At 52.0% G+C, this 19,307-nt stretch overlaps 1 protein-coding gene across 2 annotated transcripts in view; it reads right to left on the reverse strand.

Moving 5' to 3' along the window:
* The window catches only part of LOC146797915 (galactosylgalactosylxylosylprotein 3-beta-glucuronosyltransferase 1-like), a 641,970-nt gene that overhangs the window by 361,013 nt on the left and 261,650 nt on the right, over nucleotides 1–19,307 (reverse strand). The window lies entirely within an intron of this gene.

Consider the following 19,307-nt stretch of genomic DNA (forward strand, 5'->3'; position numbering starts at 1 on the left):
CTGGTGGTGTGCGTGGACTGGAGCTTGGCTGGCGGTGTGCGTGGAATGGTGCTTGGCTGGCGGTGTGCGTGGACTGGTACTTGGCTGGCGGTGTGCGTGGACTGGTGGTGTGTGCGGACTGGTGCTTGGCTGGTGGTGTCCGTGGACTGGAGCTTGGCTGGCGGTGTAGGTGGATTGGCGATTGGCTGCCGGTGTGCCTGGACTGGCGAATGTATGGCGGTGTGCCTGGACTGGCGCTTGGCTAGCGGTGTGCATGGACTGGCGTTTGGCTAGCGGTGTGTGTCGACTGGTGCTTGGCTGGCTGTGTGTGAGTAGTGACTTTCTGCTGGTCACTACACACACTGTTAGCTGAGTGCCACTCCACGCAATCCTTCAGCCTGTGTAGTTGCTGTGTCTGGATTGTGGGCGTGTGAAAGTGATGGGCCCTTGAATGGCGCTGTGTGCTGGTGTGAGTTTTGTTATGTGATGGGCCCGCGGCTGGCGGTGTGAATGGTTTTGTATGTCTCACACGTATGAAAGGTGTATGAATGGCCTGTAAAGAGGTTGGTGCCTTGTCGTGGCTTTACAGCTCACGAGCTGTGAGTCAATGGTTCAGTTTCTCGCCCTTTCAATTATTACCAGTGCATTTCATGTTTTGTGAAATCACTTGCTAATACAATTTTATCTACTGAACCATCACTCACCCTCGTGCCAAATCCAACCAGTATGTGTGTGTGCTTGCGGGTTAGATGGCTGTGCAGTAATATTTGTCTTTCTGAAGCAGGGTGTACCTTGTCCCTTTTTGGTGATTTTTGTACTGTGTTGCTTTTGTACCTGGTGGTGCGAATGGTCTTGTTTGTATCACGTATGAAAGGTGTGTGAATGGCCTGTAAAGTGGTTGGTGCCTTGACGTGGCTTTACAGCTCACGAGCTGCGAGTCATTGGTTTGGTTTTTTGTGAATTTAATTATTGACAGTGCATTTTATTTTTGTGAAATCTCTTGTTAATGAAATTTAATACACTGAACCATGACTCGCCCTCGTGCCAAATCCAACCAGTATGTGTGTGTGTTTGAGGAATAGATGGTTGTGCAGGAATCTTTGTCTTTAGTTTCTCTGCCAAGGTACACTTTCCATGTAAGAATAACCCATCAACTGTAGATATTGTCGAAAACCCTTGGGAGTTCATGGTGATGTCTCTCTAGTGAATTGAAAAATATTTTTTATCCCCATTGTCCTGTAAACCTCAAACTGTCTGCCACATTTTCTTTGCAGTATTATTCCTAAATTGTCACGCTGTAGTAACAATAGTTAATTTGGTTTTGCAAGGGGGGTTACTTTGGTTTTTTGCCCAGGGCTCGGCGGCCATCTAGGGAAACCTACCAAACCCACGCATTTCTGAAAACTAGACACCCTGCGGCTTCCAGGGAGGTACGGCTTGCGTGGATCCCCCAACGTTTCCTTACCCAGAATCCCCTGCAAATCTCAATTTTTGCTCAAAAAATCACTTTTTTCACACATTTTGGGGTGGGAAAGTAGTGGCATCACCGGGCTCACACAAATTTACCACCACCCAGCGTTCCCCCAGGTCTCCCGGTAAAAATGGTGCCTCACTTGTGTGGGAGGCCCAAGTACCCGCGGCAGGCAAGGGCCCAAAACGCAGTGAGGCGACATCAAAATGGCCTCTCGCCAAACCACCTGGTTTTGCAAGGGGGGTCACTTTGGTTTTTGGCCCGGTGCGCGGCGGCCATCTAGGGAAACCTACCAAACCCACGCATTTCTGAAAACTAGACACCCGGCGGCTTCCAGGGAGGTATGGCTTGCGTGGATCCCCCAACGTTTCCTTACCCAGAATCCCCTGCAAACCTCAATTTTTGCTCAAAAAATCACTTTTTTCACACATTTTGGGGTGGGAAAGTAGTGGCATCACCGGGCTCACACAAATTTACCACCACCCAGCGTTCCCCCAGGTCTCCCGGTAAAAATGGTGCCTCACTTGTGTGGGAGGCCCAAGTACCCGCGGCAGGCAAGGACAACAAACGTAGTGAGGCGACATCAAAATGGCCTATCGCCAAACCACCTGGTTTTGCAAGGGGGGTCACTTTGGTTTTTGGCCCGGTGCGCGGCGGCCATCTAGGGAAACCTAGCAAACCCATGCATTTCTGAAAACTAGACACCCGGTGGCTTCCAGGGAGGTATGGCTTGCGTGGATCCCCCAACGTTTCCTTACCCAGAATCCCCTGCAAACCTCAATTTTTGCTCAAAAAATCACTTTTTTCACACATTTTGGGGTGGGAAAGTAGTGGCATCACCGGGCTCACACAAATTTACCACCACCCAGCGTTCCCCCAGGTCTCCCGGTAAAAATGGTGCCTCACTTGTGTGGGAGGCCCAAGTACCCGCGGCAGGCAAGGCCAACAAACGTAGTGATGCGACATCAAAATGGCCTATCGCCAAACCACCTGGTTTTGCAAGGGGGGTCACTTTGGTTTTTGGCCCGGTGCGCGGCGGCCATCTAGGGAAACCTAGCAAACCCACGCATTTCTGAAAACTAGACACCCGGCGGCTTCCAGGGAGGTATGGCTTGCGTGGATCCCCCAACGTTTCCTTACCCAGAATCCCCTGCAAACCTCAATTTTTGCTCAAAAAATCACTTTTTTCACACATTTTGGGGTGGGAAAGTAGTGGCATCACCGGGCTCACACAAATTTACCACCACCCAGCGTTCCCCCAGGTCTCGCGGTAAAAATGGTGCCTCACTTGTGTGGGAGGCCCAAGTACCCGCGGCATGCAAGGGCCCAAAACGTAGTGAGGTGACATGAAAATGGCCTATAGCCAAACCACCTGGTTTTGCAAGGGGGGTCACTTTGGTTTTTGGCCCGGTGCGCGGCGGCCATCTAGGGAAACCTAGCAAACCCACGCATTTCTGAAAACTAGACACCCGGCGGCTTCCAGGGAGGTATGGCTTGCGTGGATCCCTCAACGTTTCCTTACCCAGAATCCCCTGCAAACCTCAATTTTTGCTCAAAAAATCACTTATTTCACACATTTTGGGGTGGGAAAGTAGTGGCATCACCGGGCTCACACAAATTTACCACCACCCAGCGTTCCCCCAGGTCTCCCGGTAAAAATGGTGCCTCACTTGTGTGGGAGGCCCAAGTACCCGCGGCAGGCAAGGCCAACAAACGTAGTGATGTGACATCAAAATGGCCTATCGCCAAACCACCTGGTTTTGCAAGGGGGGTCACTTTGGTTTTTGGCCCGGTGCGCGGCGGCCATCTAGGGAAACCTAGCAAACCCACGCATTTCTGAAAACTAGACACCCGGCGGCTTCCAGGGAGGTATGGCTTGCGTGGATCCCCCAACGTTTCCTTACCCAGAATCCCCTGCAAACCTCAATTTTTGCTCAAAAAATCACTTTTTTCACACATTTTGGGGTGGGAAAGTAGTGGCATCACCGGGCTCACACAAATTTACCACCACCCAGCGTTCCCCCAGGTCTCCCGGTAAAAATGGTGCCTCACTTGTGTGGGAGGCCCAAGTACCCGCGGCAGGCAAGGGCCCAAAACGTAGTGAGGCGACATCAAAATGGCCTATCGCCAAACCACCTGGTTTTGCAAGGGGGGTCACTTTGGTTTTTGGCCCGGTGCGCGGCGGCCATCTAGGGAAACCTAGCAAACCCACGCATTTCTGAAAACTAGACACCCGGCGGCTTCCAGGGAGGTATGGCTTGCGTGCATCCCCCAACGTTTCCTTACCCAGAATCCCCTGCAAACCTCAATTTTTGCTCAAAAAATCACTTTTTTCACACATTTTGGGGTGGGAAAGTAGTGGCATCACCGGGCTCACACAAATTTACCACCACCCAGCGTTCCCCCAGGTCTCCCGGTAAAAATGGTGCCTCACTTGTGTGGGAGGCCCAAGTACCCGCGGCAGGCAAGGACAACAAACGTAGTGAGGCGACATCAAAATGGCCTATCGCCAAACCACCTGGTTTTGCAAGGGGGGTCACTTTGGTTTTTGGCCCGGTGCGCGGCGGCCATCTAGGGAAACCTAGCAAACCCATGCATTTCTGAAAACTAGACACCCGGTGGCTTCCAGGGAGGTATGGCTTGCGTGGATCCCCCAACGTTTCCTTACCCAGAATCCCCTGCAAACCTCAATTTTTGCTCAAAAAAGCACTTTTTTCACACATTTTGGGGTGGGAAAGTAGTGGCATCACCGGGCTCACACAAATTTACCACCACCCAGCGTTCCCCCAGGTCCCCCGGTAAAAATGGTGCCTCACTTGTGTGGGAGGCCCAAGTACCCGCGGCAGGCAAGGCCAACAAACGTAGTGATGCGACATCAAAATGGCCTATCGCCAAACCACCTGGTTTTGCAAGGGGGGTCACTTTGGTTTTTGGCCCGGTGCGCGGCGGCCATCTAGGGAAACCTAGCAAACCCACGCATTTCTGAAAACTAGACACCCGGCGGCTTCCAGGGAGGTATGGCTTGCGTGGATCCCCCAACGTTTCCTTACCCAGAATCCCCTGCAAACCTCAATTTTTGCTCAAAAAATCACTTTTTTCACACATTTTGGGGTGGGAAAGTAGTGGCATCACCGGGCTCACACAAATTTACCACCACCCAGCGTTCCCCCAGGTCTCCCGGTAAAAATGGTGCCTCACTTGTGTGGGAGGCCCAAGTACCCGCGGCAGGCAAGGCCAACAAACGTAGTGATGTGACATCAAAATGGCCTATCGCCAAACCACCTGGTTTTGCAAGGGGGGTCACTTTGGTTTTTGGCCCGGTGCGCGGCGGCCATCTAGGGAAACCTAGCAAACCCACGCATTTCTGAAAACTAGACACCCGGCGGCTTCCAGGGAGGTATGGCTTGCATGGATCCCCCAACGTTTCCTTACCCAGAATCCCCTGCAAACCTCAATTTTTGCTCAAAAAATCACTTTTTTCACACATGTTGGGGTGGGAAAGTAGTGGCATCACCGGGCTCACACAAATTTACCACCACCCAGCGTTCCCCCAGGTCTCCCGGTAAAAATGGTGCCTCACTTGTGTGGGAGGCCCAAGTACCCGCGGCAGGCAAGGCCAACAAACGTAGTGAGGCGACATGAAAATGGCCTATAGCCAAACCACCTGGTTTTGCAAGGGGGGTCACTTTGGTTTTTGGCCCGGTGCGCGGCGGCCATCTAGGGAAACCTACCAAACCCACGCATTTCTGAAAACTAGACACCCGGCGGCTTCCAGGGAGGTATGGCTTGCATGGATCCCCCAACGTTTCCTTACCCAGAATCCCCTGCAAACCTCAATTTTTGCTCAAAAAATCACTTTTTTCACACATGTTGGGGTGGGAAAGTAGTGGCATCACCGGGCTCACACAAATTTACCACCACCCAGCGTTCCCCCAGGTCTCCCGGTAAAAATGGTGCCTCACTTGTGTGGGAGGCCCAAGTACCCGCGGCAGGCAAGGCCAACAAACGTAGTGAGGCGACATGAAAATGGCCTATAGCCAAACCACCTGGTTTTGCAAGGGGGGTCACTTTGGTTTTTGGCCCGGTGCGCTGCGGCCATCTAGGGAAACCTAGCAAACCCACGCATTTCTGAAAACTAGACACCCGGCGGCTTCCAGGGAGGTATGGCTTGCGTGGATCCCCCAACGTTTCCTTACCCAGAATCCCCTGCAAACCTCAATTTTTGCTCAAAAAATCACTTTTTTCACACATTTTGGGGTGGGAAAGTAGTGGCATCACCGGGCTCACACAAATTTACCACCACCCAGCGTTCCCCCAGGTCTCCCGGTAAAAATGGTGCCTCACTTGTGTGGGAGGCCCAAGTACCCGCGGCAGGCAAGGCCAACAAACGTAGTGAGGCGACATGAAAATGGCCTATAGCCAAACCACCTGGTTTTGCAAGGGGGGTCACTTTGGTTTTTGGCCCGGTGCGCGGCGGCCATCTAGGGAAACCTACCAAACCCACGCATTTCTGAAAACTAGACACCCGGCGGCTTCCAGGGAGGTATGGCTTGCGTGGATCCCCCAACGTTTCCTTACCCAGAATCCCCTGCAAACCTCAATTTTTGCTCAAAAAATCACTTTTTTCACACATGTTGGGGTGGGAAAGTAGTGGCATCACCGGGCTCACACAAATTTACCACCACCCAGCGTTCCCCCAGGTCTCCCGGTAAAAATGGTGCCTCACTTGTGTGGGAGGCCCAAGTACCCGCGGCAGGCAAGGCCAACAAACGTAGTGAGGCGACATGAAAATGGCCTATAGCCAAACCACCTGGTTTTGCAAGGGGGGTCACTTTGGTTTTTGGCCCGGTGCGCTGCGGCCATCTAGGGAAACCTAGCAAACCCACACATTTCTGAAAACTAGACACCCGGCGGCTTCCAGGGAGGTATGGCTTGCGTGGATCCCCCAACGTTTCCTTACCCAGAATCCCCTGCAAACCTCAATTTTTGCTCAAAAATCACTTTTTTCACACATTTTGGGGTGGGAAAGTAGTGGCATCACCGGGCTCACACAAATTTACCACCACCCAGCGTTCCCCCAGGTCTCCCGGTAAAAATGGTGCCTCACTTGTGTGGGAGGCCCAAGTACCCGCGGCATGCAAGGGCCCAAAACGTAGTGAGGTGACATGAAAATGGCCTATAGCCAAACCACCTGGTTTTGCAAGGGGGGTCACTTTGGTTTTTGGCCCGGTGCGCGGCGGCCATCTAGGGAAACCTAGCAAACCCACGCATTTCTGAAAACTAGACACCCGGCGGCTTCCAGGGAGGTATGGCTTGCGTGGATCCCCCAACGTTTCCTTACCCAGAATCCCCTGCAAACCTCAATTTTTGCTCAAAAAATCACTTATTTCACACATTTTGGGGTGGGAAAGTAGTGGCATCACCGGGCTCACACAAATTTACCACCACCCAGCGTTCCCCCAGGTCTCCCGGTAAAAATGGTGCCTCACTTGTGTGGGAGGCCCAAGTACCCGCGGCAGGCAAGGCCAACAAACGTAGTGATGTGACATCAAAATGGCCTATCGCCAAACCACCTGGTTTTGCAAGGGGGGTCACTTTGGTTTTTGGCCCGGTGCGCGGCGGCCATCTAGGGAAACCTAGCAAACCCATGCATTTCTGAAAACTAGACACCCGGCGGCTTCCAGGGAGGTATGGCTTGCGTGGATCCCCCAACGTTTCCTTACCCAGAATCCCCTGCAAACCTCAATTTTTGCTCAAAAAATCACTTTTTTCACACATTTTGGGGTGGGAAAGTAGTGGCATCACCGGGCTCACACAAATTTACCACCACCCAGCGTTCCCCCAGGTCTCCCGGTAAAAATGGTGCCTCACTTGTGTGGGAGGCCCAAGTACCCGCGGCAGGCAAGGGCCCAAAACGTAGTGAGGCGACATCAAAATGGCCTATCGCCAAACCACCTTGTTTTGCAAGGGGGGTCACTTTGGTTTTTGGCCCGGTGTGCGGCGGCCATCTAGGGAAACCTAGCAAACCCACGCATTTCTGAAAACTAGACACCCGGCGGCTTCCAGGGAGGTATGGCTTGCGTGCATCCCCCAACGTTTCCTTACCCAGAATCCCCTGCAAACCTCAATTTTTGCTCAAAAAATCACTTTTTTCACACATTTTGGGGTGGGAAAGTAGTGGCATCACCGGGCTCACACAAATTTACCACCACCCAGCGTTCCCCCAGGTCTCCCGGTAAAAATGGTGCCTCACTTGTGTGGGAGGCCCAAGTACCCGCGGCAGGCAAGGACAACAAACGTAGTGAGGCGACATCAAAATGGCCTATCGCCAAACCACCTGGTTTTGCAAGGGGGGTCACTTTGGTTTTTGGCCCGGTGCGCGGCGGCCATCTAGGGAAACCTAGCAAACCCATGCATTTCTGAAAACTAGACACCCGGTGGCTTCCAGGGAGGTATGGCTTGCGTGGATCCCCCAACGTTTCCTTACCCAGAATCCCCTGCAAACCTCAATTTTTGCTCAAAAAAGCACTTTTTTCACACATTTTGGGGTGGGAAAGTAGTGGCATCACCGGGCTCACACAAATTTACCACCCCCCAGCGTTCCCCCAGGTCCCCCGGTAAAAATGGTGCCTCACTTGTGTGGGAGGCCCAAGTACCCGCGGCAGGCAAGGCCAACAAACGTAGTGATGCGACATCAAAATGGCCTATCGCCAAACCACCTGGTTTTGCAAGGGGGGTCACTTTGGTTTTTGGCCCGGTGCGCGGCGGCCATCTAGGGAAACCTAGCAAACCCATGCATTTCTGAAAACTAGACACCCGGCGGCTTCCAGGGAGGTATGGCTTGCGTGGATCCCCCAACGTTTCCTTACCCAGAATCCCCTGCAAACCTCAATTTTTGCTCAAAAAATCACTTTTTTCACACATTTTGGGGTGGGAAAGTAGTGGCATCACCGGGCTCACACAAATTTACCACCACCCAGCGTTCCCCCAGGTCTCCCGGTAAAAATGGTGCCTCACTTGTGTGGGAGGCCCAAGTACCCGCGGCATGCAAGGGCCCAAAACGTAGTGAGGCGACATGAAAATGGCCTATAGCCAAACCACCTGGTTTTGCAAGGGGGGTCACTTTGGTTTTTGGCCCGGTGCGCGGCGGCCATCTAGGGAAACCTAGCAAACCCACGCATTTCTGAAAACTAGACACCCGGCGGCTTCCAGGGAGGTATGGCTTGCGTGGATCCCCCAAAGTTTCCTTACCCAGAATCCCCTGCAAACCTCAATTTTTGCTCAAAAAATCACTTATTTCACACATTTTGGGGTGGGAAAGTAGTGGCATCACCGGGCTCACACAAATTTACCACCACCCAGCGTTCCCCCAGGTCTCCCGGTAAAAATGGTGCCTCACTTGTGTGGGAGGCCCAAGTACCCGCGGCAGGCAAGGCCAACAAACGTAGTGATGTGACATCAAAATGGCCTATCGCCAAACCACCTGGTTTTGCAAGGGGGGTCACTTTGGTTTTTGGCCCGGTGCGCGGCGGCCATCTAGGGAAACCTAGCAAACCCACGCATTTCTGAAAACTAGACACCCGGCGGCTTCTAGGGAGGTATGGCTTGCGTGGATCCCCCAACGTTTCCTTACCCAGAATCCCCTGCAAACCTCAATTTTTGCTCAAAAAATCACTTTTTTCACACATTTTGGGGTGGGAAAGTAGTGGCATCACCGGGCTCACACAAATTTACCACCACCCAGCGTTCCCCCAGGTCTCCCGGTAAAAATGGTGCCTCACTTGTGTGGGAGGCCCAAGTACCCGCGGCAGGCAAGGCCAACAAACGTAGTGAGGCGACATGAAAATGGCCTATAGCCAAACCACCTGGTTTTGCAAGGGGGGGTCACTTTGGTTTTTGGCCCGGTGCGCGGCGGCCATCTAGGGAAACCTAGCAACCCCACGCATTTCTGAAAACTAGACACCCGGCGGCTTCCAGGGAGGTATGGCTTGCATGGATCCCCCAACGTTTCCTTACCCAGAATCCCCTGCAAACCTCAATTTTTGCTCAAAAAATCACTTTTTTCACACATGTTGGGGTGGGAAAGTAGTGGCATCACCGGGCTCACACAAATTTACCACCACCCAGCGTTCCCCCAGGTCTCCCGGTAAAAATGGTGCCTCACTTGTGTGGGAGGCCCAAGTACCCGCGGCAGGCAAGGCCAACAAACGTAGTGAGGCGACATGAAAATGGCCTATAGCCAAACCACCTGGTTTTGCAAGGGGGGTCACTTTGGTTTTTGGCCCGGTGCGCTGCGGCCATCTAGGGAAACCTAGCAAACCCACACATTTCTGAAAACTAGACACCCGGCGGCTTCCAGGGAGGTATGGCTTGCGTGGATCCCCCAACGTTTCCTTACCCAGAATCCCCTGCAAACCTCAATTTTTGCTCAAAAAATCACTTTTTTCACACATTTTGGGGTGGGAAAGTAGTGGCATCACCGGGCTCACACACATTTACCACCACCCAGCGTTCCCCCAGGTCTCCCGGTAAAAATGGTGCCTCACTTGTGTGGGAGGCCCAAGTACCCGCGGCAGGCAAGGCCAACAAACGTAGTGAGGCGACATGAAAATGGCCTATAGCCAAACCACCTGGTTTTGCAAGGGGGGTCACTTTGGTTTTTGGCCCGGTGCGCGGCGGCCATCTAGGGAAACCTAGCAAACCCACACATTTCTGAAAACTAGACACCCGTCGGCTTCCAGGGAGGTATGGCTTGCGTGGATCCCCCAACGTTTCCTTACCCAGAATCCCCTGCAAACATCAATTTTTGCTCAAAAAATCACTTTTTTCACACATTTTGGGGTGGGAAAGTAGTGGCATCACCGGGCTCACACAAATTTACCACCACCCAGCGTTCCCCCAGGTCTCCCGGTAAAAATGGTGCCTCACTTGTGTGGGAGGCCCAAGTACCCGCGGCAGGCAAGGACAACAAACGTAGTGAGGCGACATTTGGGATAGGCAATGTTGATGTCGCCTCACTACGTTTGTTGGCCTTGCCTGCCGCGGGTACTTGGGCCTCCCACACATGTGAGGCACCATTTTTACCGGGAGACCTGGGGGAACGCTGGGTGGTGGTAAATTTGTGTGAGCCCGGTGATGCCACTACTTTCCCACCCCAAAATGTGTGAAAAAAGTGATTTTTTGAAAAAAATTGAGGTTTGCAGGGGATTCTGGGTAAGGAAACGTTGGGGGATCCACGCAAGCCATACCTCCCTGGAAGCCGCCGGGTGTCTAGTTTTCAGAAATACGTGGGTTTGCTAGGTTTCCCTAGATGGCCGCCGCGCACCGGGCCAAAAACCAAAGTGACCCCCCTTGCAAAACCAGGTGGTTTGGCTATAGGCCATTTTCATGTCGCCTCACTACGTTTGTTGTCCTTGCCTGCCGCGGGTACTTGGGCCTCCCACACAAGTGAGGCACCATTTTTACCGGTAGACCTGGGGGAACGCTGGGTGGTGGTAAATTTGTGTGAGCCCGGTGATGCCACTACTTTCCCACCCCAAAATGTGTGAAAAAAGTGATTTTTTGAGCAAAAATTGAGGTTTGCAGGGGATTCTGGGTAAGGAAACGTTGGGGGATGCACGCAAGCCATACCTCCCTGGAAGCCGCCGGGTGTCTAGTTTTCAGAAATGTGTGGGTTTGCTAGGTTTCCCTAGATGGCCGCCGCGCACCGGGCCAAAAACCAAAGTGACCCCCCTTGCAAAACCAGGTGGTTTGGCGATAGGCCATTTTGATGTCGCCTCACTACGTTTTGGGCCCTTGCCTGCCGCGGGTACTTGGGCCTCCCACACAAGTGAGGCACCATTTTTACCGGGAGACCTGGGGGAACGCTGGGTGGTGGTAAATTTGTGTGAGCCCGGTGATGCCACTACTTTCCCACCCCAAAATGTGTGAAAAAAGTGATTTTTTGAGCAAAAATTGATGTTTGCAGGGGATTCTGGGTAAGGAAACGTTGGGGGATCCACGCAAGCCATACCTCCCTGGAAGCCGCCGGGTGTCTAGTTTTCAGAAATGCGTGGGTTTGCTAGGTTTCCCTAGATGGCCGCCGCGCACCGGGCCAAAAACCAAAGTGACCCCCCTTGCAAAACCAGGTGGTTTGGCTATAGGCCATTTTCATGTCGCCTCACTACGTTTTGGGCCCTTGCCTGCCGCGGGTACTTGGGCCTCCCACACAAGTGAGGCACCATTTTTACCGGGAGACCTGGGGGAACGCTGGGTGGTGGTAAATTTGTGTGAGCCCGGTGATGCCACTACTTTCCCACCCCAAAATGTGTGAAAAAAGTGATTTTTTGAGCAAAAATTGATGTTTGCAGGGGATTCTGGGTAAGGAAACGTTGGGGGATCCACGCAAGCCATACCTCCCTGGAAGCCACCGGGTGTCTAGTTTTCAGAAATGCGTGGGTTTGCTAGGTTTCCCTAGATGGCCGCCACGCACCGGGCCAAAAACCAAAGTGACCCCCCTTGCAAAACCAGGTGGTTTGGCTATAGGCCATTTTCATGTCGCCTCACTACGTTTGTTGGCCTTGCCTGCCGCGGGTACTTGGGCCTCCCACACAAGTGAGGCACCATTTTTACCGGGAGACCTGGGGGAACGCTGGGTGGTGGTAAATTTGTGTGAGCCCGGTGATGCCACTACTTTCCCACCCCAAAATGTGTGAAAAAAGTGATTTTTTGAGCAAAAATTGAGGTTTGCAGGGGATTCTGGGTAAGGAAACGTTGGGGGATCCACGCAAGCCATACCTCCCTGGAAGCCGCCGGGTGTCTAGTTTTTAGAAATGCATGGGTTTGCTAGGTTTCCCTAGATGGCCGCCGCGCACCGGGCCAAAAACCAAAGTGACCCCCCTTGCAAAACCAGGTGGTTTGGCGATAGGCCATTTTGATGTCGCCTCACTACGTTTGTTGGCCTTGCCTGCCGCGGGTACTTGGGCCTCCCACACAAGTGAGGCACCATTTTTACCGGGAGACCTGGGGGAACGCTGGGTGGTGGTAAATTTGTGTGAGCCCGGTGATGCCACTACTTTCCCACCCCAAAATGTGTGAAAAAAGTGATTTTTTGAGCAAAAATTGAGGTTTGCAGGGGATTCTGGGTAAGGAAACGTTGGGGGATCCATGCAAGCCATACCTCCCTGGAAGCCGCCGGGTGTCTAGTTTTCAGAAATGCATGGGTTTGCTAGGTTTCCCTAGATGGCCACCGCGCACCGGGCCAAAAACCAAAGTGACCCCCCTTGCAAAACCAGGTGGTTTGGCGATAGGCCATTTTGATGTCGCCTCACTACGTTTGTTGTCCTTGCCTGCCGCGGGTACTTGGGCCTCCCACACAAGTGAGGCACCATTTTTACCGGGAGACCTGGGGGAACGCTGGGTGGTGGTAAATTTGTGTGAGCCCGGTGATGCCACTACTTTCCCACCCCAAAATGTGTGAAAAAAGTGATTTTTTGAGCAAAAATTGAGGTTTGCAGGGGATTCTGGGTAAGGAAACGTTGGGGGATGCACGCAAGCCATACCTCCCTGGAAGCCGCCGGGTGTCTAGTTTTCAGAAATGCATGGGTTTGCTAGGTTTCCCTAGATGGCCGCCGCGCACCGGGCCAAAAACCAAAGTGACCCCCCTTGCAAAACCAGGTGGTTTGGCTATAGGCCATTTTCATGTCGCCTCACTACGTTTGTTGGCCTTGCCTGCCGCGGGTACTTGGCCTCCCACACAAGTGAGGCACCATTTTTACCGGGAGACCTGGGGGAACGCTGGGTGGTGGTAAATTTGTGTGAGCCCGGTGATGCCACTACTTTCCCACCCCAAAATGTGTGAAAAAAGTGATTTTTTGAGCAAAAATTGAGGTTTGCAGGGGATTCTGGGTAAGGAAACGTTGGGGGATCCACGCAAGCCATACCTCCCTGGAAGCCGCCGGGTGTCTAGTTTTCAGAAATGCGTGGGTTTGCTAGGTTTCCCTAGATGGCCACCGCGCACCGGGCCAAAAACCAAAGTGACCCCCCTTGCAAAACCAGGTGGTTTGGCGATAAGCCATTTTGATGTCGCCTCACTACGTTTGTTGTCCTTGCCTGCCGCGGGTACTTGGACCTCCCACACAAGTGAGGCACCATTTTTACCGGGAGACCTGGGGGAACGCTGGGTGGTGGTAAATTTGTGTGAGCCCGGTGATGCCACTACTTTCCGACCCCAAAATGTGTGAAAAAAGTGATTTTTGAGCAAAAATTGAGGTTTGCAGGGGATTCTGGGTAAGGAAACGTTGGGGGATGCACGCAAGCCATACCTCCCTGGAAGCCGCCGGGTGTCTAGTTTTCAGAAATGCGTGGGTTTGCTAGGTTTCCCTAGATGGCCGCCGCGCACCGGGCCAAAAACCAAAGTGACCCCCCTTGCAAAACCAGGTGGTTTGGCGATAGGCCATTTTGATGTCGCCTCACTACGTTTGTTGTCCTTGCCTGCCGCGGGTACTTGGGCCTCCCACACAAGTGAGGCACCATTTTTACCGGGAGACCTGGGGGAACGCTGGGTGGTGGTAAATTTGTGTGAGCCCGGTGATGCCACTACTTTCCCACCCCAAAATGTGTGAAAAAAGTGATTTTTTGAGCAAAAATTGATGTTTGCAGGGGATTCTGGGTAAGGAAACGTTGGGGGATCCACGCAAGCCATACCTCCCTGGAAGCCGCCGGGTGTCTAGTTTTCAGAAATGCGTGGGATTGCTAGGTTTCCCTAGATGGCCGCCGCGCACCGGGCCAAAAACCAAAGTGACCCCCCTTGCAAAACCAGGTGGTTTGGCGATAGGCCATTTTGATGTCGCCTCACTACGTTTGTTGTCCTTGCCTGCCGCGGGTACTTGGGCCTCCCACACAAGTGAGGCACCATTTTTACCGGGAGACCTGGGGGAACGCTGGGTGGTGGTAAATTTGTGTGAGCCCGGTGATGCCACTACTTTCCCACCCCAAAATGTGTGAAAAAAGTGATTTTTTGAGCAAAAATTGAGGTTTGCAGGGGATTCTGGGTAAGGAAACGTTGGGGGATGCACGCAAACCATACCTCCCTGGAAGCCGCCGGGTGTCTAGTTTTCAGAAATGCATGGGTTTGCTAGGTTTCCCTAGATGGCCGCCGCGCACCGGGCCAAAAACCAAAGTGACCCCCCTTGCAAAACCAGGTGGTTTGGCTATAGGCCATTTTCATGTCGCCTCACTACGTTTGTTGGCCTTGCCTGCCGCGGGTACTTGGGCCTCCCACACAAGTGAGGCACCATTTTTACCGGGAGACCTGGGGGAACGCTGGGTGGTGGTAAATTTGTGTGAGCCCGGTGATGCCACTACTTTCCCACCCCAAAATGTGTGAAAAAAGTGATTTTTTGAGCAAAAATTGAGGTTTGCAGGGGATTCTGGGTAAGGAAACGTTGGGGTATCCACGCAAGCCATACCTCCCTGGAAGCCGCCGGGTGTCTAGTTTTCAGAAATGCGTGGGTTTGCTAGGTTTCCCTAGATGGCCACCGCGCACCGGGCCAAAAACCAAAGTGACCCCCCTTGCAAAACCAGGTGGTTTGGCTATAGGCCATTTTCATGTCGCCTCACTACGTTTGTTGGCCTTGCCTGCCGCGGGTACTTGGCCTCCCACACAAGTGAGGCACCATTTTTACCGGGAGACCTGGGGGAACGCTGGGTGGTGGTAAATTTGTGTGAGCCCGGTGATGCCACTACTTTCCCACCCCAAAATGTGTGAAAAAAGTGATTTTTTGAGCAAAAATTGATGTTTGCAGGGGATTCTGGGTAAGGAAACGTTGGGGGATCCACGCAAGCCATACCTCCCTGGAAGCCGCCGGGTGTCTAGTTTTCAGAAATGCGTGGGATTGCTAGGTTTCCCTAGATGGCCGCCGCGCACCGGGCCAAAAACCAAAGTGACCCCCCTTGCAAAACCAGGTGGTTTGGCGATAGGCCATTTTGATGTCGCCTCACTACGTTTTGGGCCCTTGCCTGCCGCGGGTACTTGGGCCTCCCACACAAGTGAGGCACCATTTTTACCGGGAGACCTGGGGGAACGCTGGGTGGTGGCAAATTTGTGTGAGCCCGGTGATGCCACTACTTTCCCACCCCAAAATGTGTGAAAAAAGTGATTTTTTGAGCAAAAATTGAGGTTTGCAGGGGATTCTGGGTAAGGAAACGTTGGGGGATCCACGCAAGCCATACCTCCCTGGAAGCCGCCGGGTGTCTAGTTTTCAGAAATGCATGGGTTTGCTAGGTTTCCCTAGGTGCCGGCAGGGCTAGGGTTCAAAATCTACAGCTAGTCAATTTGCCAAAAAAAGGGTCATTTTTCACTGCAAAACCACGTTGCGTTTTGCGCCGTTTCCTGACGCGGGCACTAGGCCGACCCGCACAAGTGAGGTACCATTTTTCTCGTAGGACTTTGGGGAAGGAGGGGTTGGTGGAAATTTGTGGATCCACGCAGATTCCAGAACTTTCCATCACAGAAATGTGGGGAAAATGTGTTTTTTTTGTCAATTTTTTAGGTTTGCAAGGGACTCTGGGTAACAGACCATGGTGGGAGGCAGTCAAGTCACCCCATCCTGGATTCCCCTGGGTGTCTAGTTTTCAAAAATGTATAGGTTTGCTAGGTTTCCCTAGGTGCCGGCAGGGCTAGGGTTCAAAATCTACAGCTAGTCACTTTGCCAAAAAAAGGGTCATTTTTCACTGCAAAACCACGTTGCGTTTTGCGCCGTTTCCTGACGCGGGCACTATGCCGACCCGCACAAGTGAGGTACCATTTTTCTCGTAGGACTTTGGGGAAGGCGGGGTGGGTGGAAATTTGTGGATCCACGCAGATTCCAGAACTTTCCATCCCAGAAATGTGGGGAAAATGTGTTTTTGTTGTCAATTTTTTAGGTTTGCAAGGGATTCTGGGTAACAGACCATGGTGGGAGGCAGTCAAGTCACCCCATACTGGATTTCCCTGGGTGTCTAGTTTTCAAAAATGTATAGGTTTGCTAGGTTTCCCTAGGTGCCGGCAGGGCTAGGGTTCAAAATCTACAGCTAGTCACTTTGCCAAAAAAAGGGTCATTTTTCACTGCAAAACCACGTTGCGTTTTGCGCAGTTTCCTGTCGCGGGCACTAGGCCGACCCGCACAAGTGAGGTACCATTTTTCTCGTAGGACTTTGGGGAAGGCGGGGTGGGTGGAAATTTGTGGATCCACGCAGATTCCAGAACTTTCCATCACAGAAATGTGGGGAAAATGTGGTTTTTTTGTCAATTTTTTAGGTTTGCAAAGGATTCTGGGTAACAGACCATGGTGGGAGGCAGTCAAGTCACCCCATCCTAGATTCCCCTTGGTGTCTAGTTTTCAAAAATGTATAGGTTTGCTAGGTTTCCCTAGGTGCCGGCAGGGCTAGGGTTCAAAATCTACAGCTAGTCACTTTGCCAAAAAAAGGGTCATTTTTCACTGCAAAACCACGTTGCGTTTTGCGCCGTTTCCTGTCGCGGGCACTATGCCGACCTGCACAAGTGAGGTACCATTTTTCTCGTAGGACTTTGGGGAACGCGGGGTGTGTGGAAATTTGTGGATCCACGCAGATTCCAGAACTTTCCATCACAGAAATGTGGGGAAAATGTGTTTTTTTGTCAATTTTTTAGGTTTGCAAGGGATTCTGGGTAACAGACCATGGTGGGAGGCAGTCAAGTCACCCCATCATGGATTCCCCTGGGTGTCTAGTTTTCAAAAATGTATAGGTTTGCTAGGTTTCCCTAGGTGCCAGCAGGGCTAGGGTTCAAAATCTACAGCTAGTCACTTTGCCAAAAAAAGGGTCATTTTTCACTGCAAAACCACGTTGCGTTTTGCGCCGTTTCCTGTCGCGGGCACTAGGCCGACCCGCACAAGTGAGGTACCATTTTTCTCGTAGGACTTTGGGGAACGCGGGGTGGGTGGAAATTTGTGGATCCACGCAGATTCCAGAACTTTCCATCCCAGAAATGTGGGGAAAATGTGTTTTTGTTGTCAATTTTTTAGGTTTGCAAGGGATTCTGGGTAACATACCATGGTGGGAGGCAGTCAAGTCACCCCATCCTGGACTCCCCTGGGTGTCTAGTTTTCAAAAATGTATAGGTTTGCTAGGTTTCCCTAGGTGCCGGCAGGGCTAGGGTTCAAAATCTACAGCTAGTCACTTTGCCAAAAAAAGGGTCATTTTTCACTGCAAAACCACGTTGCGTTTTGCGCCGTTTCCTGTCGCGGGCACTATGCCGACCCGCACAAGTGAGGTACCATTTTTCTCGTAGGACTTTGGGGAACGCGGGGTGGGTGGAAATTTGTGGATCCACGCAGATTCCAGAACTTTCCATCACAGAAATGTGGGGAAAATGTGGTTTTTTTGTCAATTTTTTAGGTTTGCAAGGGATTCTGGGTAACAGACCATGGTGGGAGGCAATCAAGTCACCCCATCCTGGATTCCCCTGGGTGTCTAGTTTTCAAAAATGTATAGGTTTGCTAGGTTTCCCTAGGTGCCGGCAGGGCTAGGGTTCAAAATCTACAGCTAGTCACTTTGCCAAAAAAAGGGTCATTTTTCACTGCAAAACCACGTTGCGTCTTGCGCCGTTTCCTGTCGCGGGCACTAGGCCGACCCGCACAAGTGAGGTACCATTTTTCTCATAGGACTTTGGGGAACGCGGGGTGGGTGGAAATTTGTGGATCCACGCAGATTCCAGAACTTTCCATCACAGAAATGTGGGGAAAATGTGTTTTTTTTGTCAATTTTTTAGGTTTGCAAGGGATTCTGGGTAACTGACCATGGTGGGAGGCAGTCAAGTCACCCCATCCTGGATTCCCCTGGGTGTCTAGTTTTCAAAAATGTATAGGTTTGCTAGGTTTCCCTAGGTGCCGGCAGGGCTAGGGTTCAAAATCTACAGCTAGTCACTTTGCCAAAAAAAGGGTCATTTTTCACTGCAAAACCATGTTGCGTTTTGCGCCGTTTCCTGTCGCGGGCACTAGGCCGACCCGCACAAGTGAGGTACCATTTTTCTCGTAGGACTTTGGGGAAGGCGGGGTGGGTGGAAATTTGTGGATCCACGCAGATTCCAGAACTTTCCATCACAGAAATGTGGGGAAAATGTGTTTTTTTTGTCAATTTTTTAGGTTTGCAAGGGATTCTGGGTAACAGACCATGGTGGGAGGCAGTCAAGTCACCCCATCCTGGATTCCCCTGGGTGTCTAGTTTTCAAAAATGTATAGGTTTGCTAGGTTTCCCTAGGTGCCGGCAGAGCTAGGGTTCAAAATCTACAGCTAGTCACTTTGCCAAAAAAAGGGTCATTTTTCACTGCAAAACCACGTTGCGTTTTGCGCGATTTCCTGTCACGGGCACTAGGCCGACCCGCACAGGTGAGGTACCATTTTTCTCGTAGGACTTTGGGAAACGCGGGGTGGGTGGAAATTTGTGGATCCACGCAGATTCCAGAACTTTCCATCACAGAAATGTGGGGAAAATTTGTTTTTTTTGTCAATTTTTTAGGTTTGCAAGGGATTCTGGGTAACAGACCATGGTGGGAGGCAGTCAAGTCACCCCATCCTGGATTCCCCTGGGTGTCTAGTTTTCAAAAATGTATAGGTTTGCTAGGTTTCCCTAGGTGCCGGCAGGGCTAGGGTTCAAAATCTACAGCTAGTCACTTTGCCAAAAAAAGGGTCATTTTTCACTGCAAAACCACGTTGCGTTTTGCGCCGTTTCCTGTCGCGGGCACTAGGCCGACCTGCACAAGTGAGGTACCATTTTTCTCGTAGGACTTTGGGGAACGCGGGGTGGGTGGAAATTTGTGGATCCACGCAGATTCCAGAACTTTCCATCACAGAAATGTGGG

This window comes from Triturus cristatus, chromosome 9 (assembly GCF_964204655.1).
Source record: "Triturus cristatus chromosome 9, aTriCri1.1, whole genome shotgun sequence".
Classification (NCBI taxonomy): domain Eukaryota; kingdom Metazoa; phylum Chordata; class Amphibia; order Caudata; family Salamandridae; genus Triturus; species Triturus cristatus.